Source organism: Maniola hyperantus, chromosome 22 (assembly GCF_902806685.2).
Source record: "Maniola hyperantus chromosome 22, iAphHyp1.2, whole genome shotgun sequence".
Lineage (NCBI taxonomy): Eukaryota > Metazoa > Arthropoda > Insecta > Lepidoptera > Nymphalidae > Maniola > Maniola hyperantus.
The window spans coordinates 3,574,552-3,590,993 of NC_048557.2; the positions used below are offsets into that span (position 1 = coordinate 3,574,552).

The 16,442-nt window shown below is 39.1% G+C and overlaps 1 long non-coding RNA gene and 1 other non-coding gene across 2 annotated transcripts; both read right to left on the reverse strand.

The window, feature by feature from the left end:
- Positions 1-7,051: 7,051 nt before the first annotated feature.
- On the reverse strand, positions 7,052-7,124 carry TRNAV-CAC (transfer RNA valine (anticodon CAC)). The gene has a single exon. It is a non-coding gene; the product is annotated as a tRNA-Val (tRNA).
- Positions 7,125-12,626: 5,502 nt separating this feature from the next.
- On the reverse strand, positions 12,627-15,087 carry LOC117992938 (uncharacterized). Its single transcript, XR_004675117.2, has 3 exons — positions 14,617-15,087; positions 13,947-14,024; positions 12,627-12,751 (listed from the first exon to the last, which is right to left on the reverse strand). It is a non-coding gene; the product is annotated as an uncharacterized lncRNA (long non-coding RNA).
- Between the last annotated feature and the right edge of the window lie 1,355 nt (positions 15,088-16,442).

The window sequence follows — 16,442 nt, forward strand, 5'->3', positions numbered from 1 at the left end:
TTGACCACCTGTTGCGGTGGCACAAGCGAAGTGTGAGACAGGGGGCAATTCTCTCTGGGACGAGCCCAAGGGGGGCACCTATGACCTATGTATTCATACGAGATCTCATAGTCTCCCAATATGAGCTGAAAGTGGCCAGTGGCCACCGAAAGGGTTTTAGCATGTAAATTAATATCCTACATAGGTATAACATAACCAATTTCTCTTCCCAGGACTTCGGGTATCTAAAGAAGATTAGTTAGGGTTAGATAACTAAGAAATAATTCGTAAGAAATGCTCATCATTCTATTAAATCTATATATATAAAAGGCAAAGGTGACTGACTGACTGACTGACTGACTGAATGACTGACTGACTGACTGATCTATCAACGCACAGCTCAAACTACTGGACGGATCGGGCTGAAATTTGGCATGCAGATAGCTATTATGACGTAGGCATCCGCTAAGAAAGGATTTTTGAAAATTCTCTATATATGTAAAAGGAAAAGGTGACTGACTGACTGAATGACTGACTGACTGACTGATCTATCAACGCACAGCTCAAACTACTGGACGGATCGGGCTGAAATTTGGCATGCAGATAGCTATTATGACGTAGACATCCGCTAAGAAAGGATTTTTGAAAATTCAACTCCTAAGGGGGTGAAATAGGGTTTTGAAATTTTGTAGTCCACGCGGATGAAGTTGCGAGAATAAGCTAGTAAGTAAATAAATCTGTAACGGTAAGTAAGATATGAATAGATAATGCGTAGGTAATTGCGTCCGCCGCGCCGCCGCCGCGCGCCGGCCGGGTCGACGCAATCCGAAGCAATCAAGAACAGTTATTGTGCTTGGCAAGCTAAGAGTACCTACCTACATTCATTCGAATGGAAATGTAATTTGCCTGCAGTGTAGAGATAACTCTACGTACCTACCTACTTATAACTTACTAGCTTATGCTCGCGACTTCGTCGGCGTGGACTACACAAATTTCAAACTCCTATTTTACCCCCTTAGGGGTTTACTTTTTAAAAATCCTTTCTTAGCGAATGCCTACGTCATAATAGCTATCTGCATGCCAAATTTCAGCCCGATCCGTCCAGTAGTTTGAGCTGGGCGTTGATAGATCAGTCAGTCAGTCAATCAGTCAGACTTTTTAAAACTGGACCGCCCGCGGCTTGGGTTTGGCAAAAATATCATCATCATTATCACTCCATCGCCAGCTCATCAGTGTGCACGGATCCCCTCTCAGAATGAGAAGGGTTTGGCCATAGTCTACCACGCTGGTTAAGTACGTATTGGCAAACGTCACACGCCTTTGAGAACAGTATCTATGGAAACTCTCAGGCAATTTCCTCACGATGTTTTCCTTCACCGTTAAAGCAAAACGTGATATTAAATTAAGAGGTGCGTGCCCGAAATCAAACCCGCATTATTGACGTTTTAAGTAATTAAATAAGTATCACTTGCTTAACGGTGAAGGAAAACATCGTGAGGAAACCTGCATGCCTGAAAGTTCTCCATAATGTTCTGAAAGGTATGTGAAGTCTACCAATCTGCACATGGCCAGCGTGGTAGACTATGGCCAAAACCCTTCTCACTCTGAGAGGAGACCCGTGCTCTGTGATGAGCCGGCGCGGTTGGGTTGATGATGATGATGATGAACACAAAGACTATTTTTTGCAGTTAATCGCTTTTTAGAAAGGGGCCGGCAGAATTAAATTAATTATTACAATAAAAATAATATTAGACAATTCACAGCTAAATAATAGTCGGTGAAGCTCATGTAACATCAAATCGATTGTAACTGCGCACTATGTAAAAAGTCAGCAAAACAAACAAAAGACGGAAGCAAAGAAAAACCATATCAATATCGCTATAAAATAAAATAAAATGATTAGACTTTAAAAATAATGTTCTAGAATTAAATTTAAAAATGACTCACTTTTACAGGATTCGCAAGGTGCCGGCATCGCGGCTAGGAAAGGTCTAGAGCTGAGATCTAGACCGATGCGCACGCACGCCTCCCATTCCCAAACCTCGCGGGTCAATAACTGAGAGCAGGGAGGGGATCACACGATCGTGTAGGCCGAGAGATAGGTTTCGACCATGTTTCGACTAACGGCCGTTTTCTATAAACTATCTATCCGCCGTTTCAGTTACTAAAATTTATTTATTTATTTATTTTCCACACAAACAAAAACACTTACAATATTGGTTTCTTCGTGCTCGTAAGCGCTTGGCGGCTTGTCTGAGCACTGCACATTCCTCTGTAAATTAAAGTAATTAGGGAAATCTATCTTTTTGTCCTTACTTTCTTTTCAATTACCTACTAACAGCATTTCCTACCGAATTTAGTGAACTATACCAGCTATATAGCAGACAGATAAACTATAGCAGATATACCTACACACTTTCGCATTTATAATATTACTTAATATTATGGAATAATGGATGTCATGTTATACCTACGGTTTTAGGTTATTTTTGTTAACGCCTAGCAGATAATTTTCCCATGAGGTTGTTTAGTTCGTCATCTCTCGGCCTATAATAAGGTGGGTAAACAACTTATAGCGGGCGAACGAGGTACGTGTAATAAAATGATCGTAGCCCTTAACAAAAAGCGCTCAGACCGGTCGGCCGCCTCTCACCGATTGACAATCCAAATCGTAAACCGAAACTTGTTTAGTCAATCTCAGACCCTAGACAGAGTGAACTAGAGTGAGGGAACACTCGATTTGAACCAATTTAAATCAATAGGTACCAACTACCTATATAGTATATCTGTGTAGTCTAATGTATGTCTATTATATTTATTTTGTTTGCATAATATATTAGAATATTTTAATATTAGGTTTAGTTTAGCACCTCCAACTGTCCATTGTCTGAAAGAGATCGCTCGCTATTGAGCGATACACAGGAGCGATAAGACCGCCTTTTTGTACCTACATTTTAAGATCTCTTTTTTGTAACCTGTCATTTGTGCTTCGTGGTGCAATAAAGAATATTATATACACATAGATTATTATGTCATATATATTATTAAACTATGGTGACGTAAAATAAAAATAAATATAGGGCTACCTAAGGCAAATATGTACTAACTTTCTAACAAAACGTCAGGCATCACTGGCAGGCGCCAGTGACGTCGAAGCCTGATGTTTTGGCAATTTGTAACCTGCACGTCATCCGCGCTATCCCGCACGGTTAGCGCGGGGACTGTGCGGGTGTTCGAGGCGTCCCCACCCCGATTGCCATCTCGACCTGTCGCGGAGTACCTTTGGTAGGTAATACAATAAAGCTAAGACGAGAGTCTATTTAATAATATCTAGTCGTAATATCTATTACAGTTTTTTTGCGCTCGCGCAATTTGTAACCGCAGCGCAATAATATCTCAGATCTAGAGTCGATGAACCATTCGTGGACCATTCTACGACGTGATACTAGAAATTCAAGACTTGGTTATTTATAGTGAGTTTCTAGTAAGTAATCAAGTAACAGTTCCGACCGCAGACCATTTAAGCGGCGGTGACAGCGACGCTCATTGAAATCAAGTAGATTATACAACCTATACCTGCCCTTAATCGAAGTACGTGTAAAATGGACGTAAGGAATAAAGCTGTTGTACTCAGGAAGTCAGGAAAAGGTCGGAATTCGTAGACAATATAGCGGCTTCTTTAAGGGACGATGCAGGTGACATGGTGACAGAATTATGTCTCATTTATCACTCATCACTGACATTTACTTCTGCAGCTCGATTGCGGTAGAATAACAGCCCCCCAATTGTGTAAGAATAACCATTTCATGGCTATCGCAATCGTCAAGAAATTCTGCCATTTGATTGGTTGATTCGCTGTTTACATTTTTTCACAGCCAATCAAAGGGCCGAATTCTTGACGATTGCGATAACCATGAAATGGTTATTCTTACACAATTGGGGGGCAGCTTCAATTGGTAGGTAACAGCTCAGCTAAGATTGGTTGACGCTCGCTCACTATTGGCTACACTGCATTGTTGTGTACGGGAGCGGTGTGCAGGCTCGACCGTACCAAAGGGGAGATCTCCCACCGAGCGGTTGGTTGTGCTCGGTAGCGCCAGCTGGGCCGACGGTTGTATCTTGAAACTTCTATATATAGTCCAGATTGCAGAACACTCTGTTAGTGCGAGTACTGTCGGCGGTACTTTTGTTCGGGACTATGTCATCGATTGAACAGCGCCATCTAGTTTCTATTGTGGCAACCGCCACAGTTGCAACAAGATTCGCACAAATTCGGCCAATCAGAACAATCGGGACTGTAATAATGATTGATGCAGGTTTTACAAAATCGACCTACAGTATACGCTCACAATATGACGCTCATTGCAGCTGCTATTAGCGCCAAAATGGCGAAAATCGAGTTTCTTCAAAAACAGGGCGGCAATCGCAAGTCTAGCGTAGGTAGGTACTTGTGTTAGTAGAGATCAATGGAGCAGAAGGATAATAATTAGTGAAGCCTACTTCACGACCTATCGTGAAGTAACGTTTCATTAGTTCTTTTAATTATTGACTTGGTAAAGATTTGCAAAATATGAACCACCTAATTTAGTACCTACCTATGTACCTACCTACATAACCGATTCACCCATCTGATAAGGTCACAAGTTACAGTTGCATAGCTAATCTTTGAAATGCATCATTAAGATTTCCCTCGAGAAAGTGAACTCGCAAGCAATTTACATACACTAATCATCATAATTTAAACTCAATGGTTTGCATATTGTAAATTACTCTCACAAGTTACGTAGTTGTCTATGTAATAAACTTATAACAGCTTAGTGAATTCACGTTATATCTAGATAGATAGGTAGGTAGTTAGGTACTTAGTAATCAAGTTTTGATGGATTGTGCCGCCAAGCGATTGAGCGTTCCGATACTTACAATGTTGCGTGGAAACGGCTTAGGGTCATGGGTTAAATAAAACTGCCATACTCCATCCAGGTTGGCCAGTGTCTATCACTTAAGTATAACGTCAACATCATCATGATCAACCCATCTCCGACTCACTACAGAGCACGGGTCTCCTCTCAGAGTGAGAAGGGTTTTGGCCATAGTCTACCACGCTGGCCATGTGCGGATTGGTAGACTTCACACACCTTTGAGAACATTGTGGAGAACTCTCAAGCATGCAGGTTTCCTCACGATGTTTTCCTTCACCGTTAAAGCAAGTGATATTTAATTAATTAAAACGCACATAACTCCGAAGAGTTAGAGGTGCCTGAGGTGATCGAACCCCCGACCTCCGATTAGAAGGCGGACGTCCTAACCACTAGGCTATCACAGCTTGTATATATAAGTATAACGTGCATCATCGGAAATAAAAATAAGGTTAAATCTTCAGAGTATATAAGGCTGAGAGATTATCTAGAGAGCGTACTTTGCTCAGACTTTACTTTTCAAGCTAAGACTATGTCGAACTTCAAGTCGTCATAGTACGACTTAGCGCACTTAGCAAAGCCTTTAGTCAACTAAATCGATAACTTACGTAAAACTCAGGATATTAACTTTTGCCGACTTTAACCAAGTTTTCTCTACGAGTTGCTTAAGATAGCACGTGTCTAAGTACGTAAGGTTAGGCTATTTGTAGGGTAAACACGTTCGAAAACATATATTTTTCGGTGACATCATTTCGATATCACTAACTTTACCTGGAATAATTTGGCTGAATTAGGTATACTTATTACTTACTATAATATTTGGAGACTAACCCACGTTCAATGACTTGCGAATATTAACAAGAAACTAGTCTGTGGTTTCTTTATAAGCTTTATAATTCCTAGATAAAAAATCTATTAAAAATACTAGAAAATACTTACACGATTGAAATACATCTGTAGCAGAACTAAGGCTGAGATCTATAGAGCGTACTTTGACTTTGCTCAGACTTAATATTGAGTTAAAACGAGACAGATTCAGTTCCATCGATAATTTCGTTTATTATGTTATTTGTTTATGGCCAATATTTTGTATACCTATGGCCAATATTTTTTAGACATTTTTTTCCAGCACGTTGGGGTCCCAAGGTGCTTGAATGACTACCTCGCACCGGAGAGCGCAGCTTGAAAGACCCTCCCAAGTGAACAGGTTACATAATTTATACATACAAAGAAGTCACTGCGGCGCAAGTCCAGGACGTGTGGAAATCCCTATAAGAGATGTCCAGCCGTGGATGTCTATCGGATTCAATTGACGATGATGATGATGAATAATGAATATTTTTTAGACATCTTGCCATCTTGTTGTCGTTATTAAGGTACAAGTTGAGTCAAATTATAATAATTTTTTACCTCAATTATAGTCGCCACGAGAGTTGAACGGTCTCGCGTTTCCTAATTTTTTATAACGATCTGGGTAGATATAATATGCTTATGATTTGATGCTAGCTACCTATGTTAGTCTATTTCTTGAAACTCGACAAAAAATCGAGTGAATCTGTTCACTTCTGCACGTGTAACTTTTTAATATAATTTTGGTAAGTCTAAAAAGTTGTGATAGCCTACTTAGTAGAAGCTGTGATAGCCTAGTGGTTAGGAACTCCCGTCTCCTAATAGGAGGTCGGGGATACGATACCGGACACGCACCTCTAACTTTTCGGACTTACAATCCAGCATGCCTGAGAGTTCTCCATAATGTTCACAAAGGTGTCTGAAGTCTGCCAATCCGCACTTGGCTAGCGTGGTAGACTATGGCCCAAAACCATTCTCACTCTGAGAGGATACCCATGATCTGTAGTGAGCCGGCGATGGGTTGATCATGATGACAATAAAGTCTAATAACTTTGTACGTACCAAACAATCTATAACTAAGGAATAAATAAGACATTTGGATTTTTTAACAAATTTCCAAAAAGGAGGTTCTCATTCGGCACGTTTTTCTATAGCTTTCAATTTTTTTTCACTGGCTACATTTTCTAGTGCTACAAAGTTTCAACTCAATCGGTCATGTCGATAAGCAAAATTTTACGAATAAAATCCTGCGTTGCGTCGCTCATATTTAATGTGTTTTATGGTTCACTATCTTTAATATAAAAAAATGTTTCCGCCCGGGATCGAACCGGGGACCTTGTGCGTGTGAAGCACACGTGATAACCGCTACACTACGGAAACTGTGCTGTAAGTGCTGAAATATCGACACTGTCTCAATTCTCAATCAGTGCTAGTTTCACCCAGGGCTACCTATGTGGCCAGGGTGTGCGGCACACATGTGCCGGGGGTGCCGAACGTCACTCGCGACGCGGAAGACTCCAATATATATAATACGTAGTAGTAGTAGTAGTAGTATGCTACAGTCATCCGGCAGGAAATATTGTACATCGGACTTTAGAAAGAGATAGTGGTTTCGTAGAGCGTTGTCTCTCTTGGGACGGACAAGACGTCTATACAAATTACAAAGCCGAAATCAGTACCCTTATTATAAATGCGAAATTGTGTTTGTTCGTTGGTTTGTTGGTTTGATGGTTTGTCCTTCAATCACGTCGCAATGGTCCAACGGATTGACGTGATTTTTTGCATGGGCTTAGATATAAAGATCTGGAGAGTGACAAAGGCTACTTTTTATCTCGGAAAATCAAAGAGTTCCCACAGGATTTTTAAAAAACCTAATTCCACGCGGACGAAGTCGCGGGCATCAGCTAGTACTAAAATATAAATAACATAACAGTAAGTAATAATAAAAAATAATATTGATTTTATTATTTTAGATACTAAAATAAATTGCTTAAATTAAAATTACAATAAATTATTGCGCAATTTTTATATTAATATGTAGACCTTCTTACCAAAAAAAGATAAAAATATTGCGTGTATAATAGATAAATATTATCTAGGTTAGTAGATATTTATATTTTCATTTGTATTACATATGCACAATCCTCATTTTGTAATTTAGGTACGTAGTAAATCAGTCTATACCTATTACCTACCTATTTATGAAAATAAAGATTTAAAATATACATAATATATTACTTTCCATTGCAACTATAATTTTTATTCTATCGTGTACAATAGGTACATTAAATGAATTAAATATTTTCCTAAACATCTCATTCAATCTTAGCCTTAGGTCTAGGTCTGCCCATCATCCGCCTAAGAACAGAATAACAGACCCAAAATATTAAATACAGAGTGGAATCTGTACTGACCAACATATAGGTAGCAAATATGGCAAAGAGGATACCGGCAGCATTCAATATTAGCCTAAATCTATTGGTCTTGGAGGATCTCTTGAGTAATTTGCACTCGCAGTTCGGTGGACAGAGCTTTATGCACTCATCGCAGTCAGGTGGACAGATTAGTTTTACAGGTTGCTCGAAATCTGAAAATGCCAATAAATAAGTATAATAATTTAGGGTCTTGGACTGTAGAGTTAAAAATGGTGTGATTTTTTATGTACTTAGTGCTAGTTTATGGGGCTACAATTCATTATTAAAGAGAATAATTTTAAAAAACATATGTTTTTTATTTATTTTTAACATAATTAATTATTAACATCACGCTGTACGGAAAGTACGGAATGCGAATAATGACGTCACAATCCGTAAACGACAAATATTAAAAAAAAATTAACATAACTATAAAGTAATTTCTGCTGGAACATAATATTTCTCGTGTTAAAAAATATTTGTCATTTACGCGTTGTGACGTCATTGTTCGCTTTCCGTATAGCGGTGACGTTAATCATTAATTATGTTAAAAATAAATAAAAATCATATATTTTTTTAATTATTCTCTTTAATGATGAATTCTAGCCTCTTAAACTACCACTACACGAAAAAATCACATCATTTTATGACTACAGTCCAAAACCCTATTACTTGATAGTATACCTAATACAAAGTCTTCAACAGTGCATGTTGCTAATGATGACATTACGGATCCGAGATATTATGGTCACTGGGCCTCATAAGAAAGCTCAGAGTCACTAAGCGGACGATGTAGAGAGCTACATGCTTGGGGATTCTCTACGTGATCAAATCAGAAATAAGGAGATAGGAATACCAGAGTAATAGTTTTATCATCAGTATCTCCTCTCAGAATGACAACAGTTTAGGCCATAGTCCACTTCGCTAGTAAAGTGTGGATTCACACACGTTTCCTCACGATGTTTTCCTTCACCGTTAAAGCAATTAATCAATCAATACTTAATTACAAAAAGTTAGAGGTGCGTGTAGGGTTGCCCTGGTCGCCAAACCTAATAGCCGGACAGACCAGCCAGTTTGGCCGGACATTTGGGTAGAAAGGCCGGACACCCTACATTATAGAGGATTTTGTGTCTTAGTATTTATAGGTACGACAAAAAAATTGTATGTAAAATCAAGCTTTTTTATTATTGTCATAAATCTTGTCAGGCGGCACTGCCGCCTGCGGGAGCGACCGACAGTCAACTCGCCTGCGCTCGGCCACGCTCGTTTGCGAAATGTAAAAACCTAAAAAAGGCCGGACAAGCCGGACACCGTTTATTTTGGCCGGACACCCAATCAAAAAGCCTACCTATGTCTGGCTTTATCCGGACGCCTGGCAATCCTAGGTGCGTGCCCGGGATCGAAACGAATAGGAGGCGCTAGGCTAGTCTTAAACGGCAAGGATCTGCTTAAGGAAGATACCCAGGTTTTCACAAAATAGTCTTAGCTTGTAGTATATTATGTAAAGATAAATAGCTACCTTTCGAAGGAGCGGTTCCACAAACGTCAGCCATTGTAGTAGGTACGAGTACGAGAGAACAGTGACTGGAATAGAGTGATGTCGTAAAAATTAATTTTTAGTTTTAAATATAATAAAACGAAGGCCTTTCAGCTAAAAACACGGGAAATGCGTCAAACAAGGTTTTCCGAGAAGATCATCGGCTCACTTCATGCGGAAAATTGGTAAATCGGAGCAAAGAAAACAACAAGCTACCTACTTAAACTCTTTTTTACGTACCTCAAAAAGATAAAAGGAACCCTTAGATTCTAAGGCTTCTAAGGCTTAGAAGATATACGTTGTCTGTCTGTCAATTCGGGAGAATTAAAATCTATAGGGTACTTCCCGTTGACCTAGAATCATGTAGCGGTCTTACAGCACAAGTGAAGGAACAATCCAAAAACCGTGAATTTGTCACAAAAAATTTAAAGATTTGTGTTCCCGACGAAATAATTAGTTTACTATGTCACATCTGTCCGTCATAAACTTGCAGTGTTGCACAGAATTGACGTTGAAGCGATATATTTTTACTACCTATATGTTGTGTTTTTTTGTTGTGTTTTGAATGTGAACTGTGCGCTATGGTCCCAAATAAATGATTATTTATATATTTATATCTACTGGTTTGAGATATCTTGAACAATGGTACGGAACCCTCGTGTACGAGTCCGACTCGCGCTTGACCGGTTTTTTTATAATTATGACAGTTTGCCCTTGATAATATTGAAGTATCAATGTAATCGGCCATTTCTGGCATGCAAAATTGTTCTTATACTCTCTGTTTCATCTGTCCACTGCAGCTCGCTATCCTTTTTGTATCATCAGTCCATCGTGATAGAGTATGTTACGGAATTGGCTATATCAGTAATCGGAACCGAATTCGAAACCGGAGTTTTAAATTTGGTTTGTCGGAACCGGAATCGGAGACAGAGGCAGAAGAAGATTTGTTAAGGGAAGGTCTAAGAAAACAAAATTACACATATTCCCAAATCAGTTATATTCTTATCAGTTCAAATAATAATACAGACCTTCCTAGGTGTAGGTATAGTGTATCTATATCTGGACTTGGAAAATAATCACAATCGAATCAAAAGTCTAATTTAAAATCTTAAACAGTAGGTAGAAAAGTGAAGTTAAGTAGCATATTCGACCTCGATAACTTCCGATCAAAATTTATCGGAACTCAAATCGGAATCGGAAGTTCCGGACTTTCGGAATCGGAATCGAACCTCCATAACATCTCTACCTACTAGAAAAAGACCAAGCGCTACGCTTACCAGATACATTGAGCTAAAATACAACTGGGGTAAGCAATGCTTTTGTGCCTCTATGACATGGACGCTAAGGTATGCGGTATCCAATATAGGACTTTTCAGCTTCAATGCTCGTCGGCCCTAGCTAAAATACTTCACCTACCATTACCACTTCAGCTTGCTATGGATAACAGTACCTAACCTTGATTCTCCGGCGGATTTCCTTTTTTCGGATTCTTCAAAGAAACTCCTACTAAAGCCCTTTGAGCGGCATTGAATTTGTGGATAAGGCTTTTTTTAAATGAAAATATTACAATAAAACTTAAAGCTAGCCTTATCTAATTATTATACAAATCATGCCCGCGTGGAATGGTGCCAAGAATACTGGCTGCATTTCCGCGCTGGACAGCCAAGCTGATCCGTTGCGCAAAAAATGAGCCAGCCCTTCTGTCACCAGATGAGGCTATTAATCGCGGTGAAATGTCTCGTAAAAATTTTTTAGCACTAAGACTCCATGGCCCCAGGGTCTCCACGGCAAACGGAACAAAAATGTAACTCTCGATAAGAGAGGCATACTTGCGCCGCTTGCCGTTTTCAGCTGTTTCTGCTGCGGCTCCCGGTCTTGATGGTGTCTCCCTGATATGACACGGGGCCAATGTGTCAACGCAAGTTGCGTCCCACATTAGCGCCCGTCCCCGTTCCCAGGGAACCAGCGTCAATCCATCAGGTCTCTTGCCATTATCCCGACTAATCCCGGCACTGGTGCACGGAAAAACTTATTTAAAGTTTATGAATGCACCAAATTTATTGTAAACTGTAAATATTCTTCTTTAATAAAATAAATAAATACAAAAAATACAAAAAAAATCCCTGCCGGCTCAATGAGCGGCTTTGAATTTGTGGATCAGGCTTGTAATTATTCACGTTTCAGCCACGTTTCAACAGTTCACCACTAAAATTCAGTTTTAGTTCGTTACATCGCAATTTCTTTATAACAGTTTTAATAATATTGTCGTCTAATTCTATGTGTACAAGTAGCTACTATACTAGATAGGTATAAATAAGATGAACAATTTTTACTTTTTGCAAGTTCCAAGTAACAACTTAAGTATTAGATCAGATTTTATTATCCCCGGCTACAACACCAGTCCGAAGGAAGATCGAAGCGTAAAGGTAGCTCTAGAAGTAGGTAGGTACGACAATAGTGGAACGGGTGGGATTTGAACTGCCGACTTTTCGGATTCCAGCCCGCTCCTTTAACCGTTGAGCTATTGCGGGTTACTGTTACGCTCGAGTGCATTTTTATCATCATTAATAATTCTTCACCATAATATTATTACAAATGTTGACTCAGCTCAAAGGAGCAGGGCCCGAGAGTATTATACTTTTGTCTATCATGGCATCTCATTGCATTAAACAATAGATTTTCTGTAAACGTATCTCTCACGAGACTGTTTTATGTTTTTTGGCCGATTTAATTTATGAACATATATTATGATATAAATCATTTCAATAAAGTTGTAATAATTTTCTTACGCTCCCTTTTAGATCTATATAAAATTAACGTAGGTACCTATGCCTGGTATAATTATGATTACGGACCAGTTTCTCAATGCTCAAATGTTTATCTAAGTACTTAGAATTAGAAAGGAAGGTAGAAATAAATAAACGGAAAAAATAAGAGCACCAAAGATTTACTCTCAAGCATAAAATCAAAATAAATAATATATAGTACATATTGGAATCTTCATGTCAGCAAGCCAAATAAGTGGAGTCCAAATTAACAGCAACCACCACCTTCTCCTGTAAGTGAAATAAACAAATTAATCGCTGAACGAAGGTTACAATTGACATCATCATAAGCAACCCATCACTGGCTCTCCTCTCGAATTTGGCCACTGTCTAGGTACAGTTCCCGGCAAACAACTTGAGTATTGACGCGATTGGCTGGCGAATGGTGGATCCACGCGATTGGTTGATCAGTCGGCGCGAGTGCACGTGATTGGTTGATATGTCGACTTTCGCTTCCCGGATTCGCCAACTTTCTCCCACTACTCTGCTTCATGCCCAAGTTGTTTGCCGGGTACTATAAGTTATAACACGCTGGCCAAATGCAGATTGGCAGACTTCACATACTTTTGAGAACATTATAGAGAACTCTCAGGCATGTGCAGGTTTCCTCACGATTTTTTCCTACACCATTAAAGCACTAGTGATATTAACTCCGCAAAATTAGAGGTTCCCGGGATTGAAACCGGGACCGGGGACCTAGGAGGCCAACGTCTTAACCACTAGGCTATCACCATTTTTGGTACACGCTTGTCACTTGATAAAAAGTCATAATAGTCCAAAATGAAGGGAACCAAAATTCAGCTTATTCCCTCTCATCCCGAGGTTGGTTGCTAATTTGACTGGACTATAAGTAGCTTGATATGATAAGAAAGGTTACCAGACATTTGCTTGTTGTTTATGCTTGCTATGTTATCCATTAGGACATAGAGATCATTGTTGTCATTCTTTTACGGTCGTAGTGTCTTAATATCACATTATCATCATCATTATGATCAACCTATCGCTGGCTCACTACAGCGCACGGGTCTCCTCTCAGAGTGAGAAAGGGTTTTGGCCATAGTCTACCACGCTGGCCATGTGCGGATTGGTAGACACATGCGGATAGGTAATATCACATTATAGTTATCTTTTATAAAATTCAAAGTCCTGACTGACTGACTGACTTATATATCAACGAACGCACAGCCTAAACCACTAATCCTAGAGACATGGAATTTGGAGGGTGTGTTCGTTGTAAAAATTAGGTATCCACTAAGAAAGGATTTTTCGAAATTCCACTCCTAGGGGGTAAATGGGGGATGGAAGTTTGTATGAAAGTCTGTCATTTTTAAAGTTACTGGCTGCAGTTCCGTGCTGGACAGACTAGCTGATCCTTTGCCCAAAAAAAGTTGTCATACTTAAAAGCAGATAAAAAAGAAATACAAACCGCTGCTGCTGGTGTCGCAGCAATCCCCACAGTTGTCGGTGCTGCAATCATCTTTGCAGTCAGAATCCTTGCAAGTATCTGCAAAACGCACAAAGGATTTTGATTGATTTAGGTACGAGTTTACTTTTGTTTTTTTGATTCAGATACAATCTAGCCCTTGACTGCAATCTCATTAGGTGGTAAGTGATGATGCAGTCTAAGATGGAAGCAGGCTAACCTGGAAGGGGTGTGGCAGTTTTTATTAAACCCATTTCCTTTGGTTTCTACACGGCACATACTAACTATCGGGACGCTAAATCCCTTGGCGGCACGCCTTTACCAGTGGGGTGGTAACTAGCCACAGCCGAAGCCTAACTCTGGTTAAAATCAGATTTGATATTTCTACAAAGATTTGGTTTCGTGTAGTCTCAGGTACAATATTAAGTACTGTATCTTGTTCAGCCCGCACATTAAAGCGTATAAAATCCGCCATTTTGATTTTTGGCAATTTTATAGAAAAGGTACTCACGCACGGTAAGGACATTCACGCCATCAAGATGAGTCTAATGACGTTTCATTTATCAAAATCGGTCGAGTAGTTACGAGCGGGCACAGAAACGGACATACACAGACACACAGGTTAAATACATAACCCTTTTGGGTATCGCCGCGATCGGGTAAAAAAACCTACCTTTACACGGTTCAGAGGGTGCAGGCATGTTGCTTTTGGTAGATCTTTTTGGTAGATTTGAAGCTGGGAGACGACGTCAGATGAGATGATCTCCGACTATGCCCTGAATTGCAACACTTCAAGATTATATACTTTAGGATTACGGTAAAAACCAAGGTGGAAATGCAAGGTTGTGGTCGCTTGACTGAAGAAGTAACCTCGATCGTTTTTCATATTGGTTTTCATTTAGGAAAAAATCGGCCAACTGCGAGTCAGACTCGCGCACCGAGGGTTCCGTACTCGGGTATTTTTTTCGACATTTTCTTTTAATTCTAATAATAATTTCTATTAATTTCTAATTATACGGCTGTTTTTTTATTTCGTAACATTTTAAATGTTTTTTAAAATTAAAAACAGGAATTACTAATTTCACCATTTCGGTGTACAGCTATATCTATAGCGATACCAGTGGTGGGCAGTCTCCTTTCTTGCTGGTTCTTCTTGGTAGGAAAGGCATTCCGAACCAGTGGTAGATGCATCCGACTATTCGAAAGTACTTGTAAAAGTTTATTTTAATAAAAAAGATTTTTATTTATTTAAAATCAAAACTATTATGCATAAAAATCTGTTTTAGAATCTACAGATAAAGCTCTTTCATAATATGATATATCCACTTGGTAAAGTTATCTTACTTTGAAAATTTAAAATACTAATTATTTGTTCATGAACACATTTTAATTTTTTCATGTCAAGTAGGACAATTTCACGGTTTTCGGATTTTTTCCTGTACTTGTGCTATAAGACCTACCTACCTGCCTAATTTTATTTTTATTACATTACAAAAAAAATGTGTTCATAAACAAATAATTAGTATTTTCAATTTTCAAAGTGAGATAACTATACCAAGTGGGGTATCATATAAAAGGGCAAAACAGATTTTTATTTATTTTTATCATGCAAAATGCCGAAAAAATACCCTCGGTGCGCGAGTTTGACTCGAATTTGGCGGTTTTTTATTTCCTCTAGATATACGGAACCCTAGAAACAAGAAAACAACCAGATAACAGGAATCATTAATTTCCGATCTTTAGGGCCGTACATACTTTACTTCAGCTTTATATAAACTGCATGCCTACATAAACTGCATGCCTACGGTTGTTTGAATTTTTTTTATTTTTTTTTATTAAAGAATATTAGCCATGTTAAATGACTAATATTCCCCTTTCCTCTCCAACTAAGCGTCAAGCTTGTGCTAGGAGTAGGTACGACAATAGTGCAACGGGCGGGGTTTGAACCGTCGACCTTTCGGGAAATTGGGTGGAAACAAACCACGGAGGACTGTTGCAACTGTTATTCCATCAAAATCGGCTCATAATTGACGGAGTAATCGCGTAACGAACATACAAAATAATAATAAAAAAATTAAAAAAAAACATACAGTCGAATTGATAACCTCCTCCTTTTTTGAAGTCGGTTAAAAAAGGTTTGAATTGATATACCTAGTTCGGCTCCATTCCTCTGCATGCGTGATAATATATCGATTCTATAACATTTAGTCCCTACCTACCTGGGACAAAATGAGGGGTGGCAGGAGTGCTCCTGTTCCGCCGCACTATTGGTTTGTCATTCAACCTATCACTTCCCGCGCTATAAGAAAGTACGTACAGTATATTCCTTGATTTTACATCTTTTTCATATCCATATATATTGTAAATGCGAAAGTGTGTCTGACTGTCCTGTCTGCTGGCTTTTCACGGGCTAGCTGTTTAACCAATTTTGATCCAGAGATAGCTTGTATTCCAGGGAAGGGGACATAGGCTACTTTTTGTCCCGTAAAACCAGAGTTC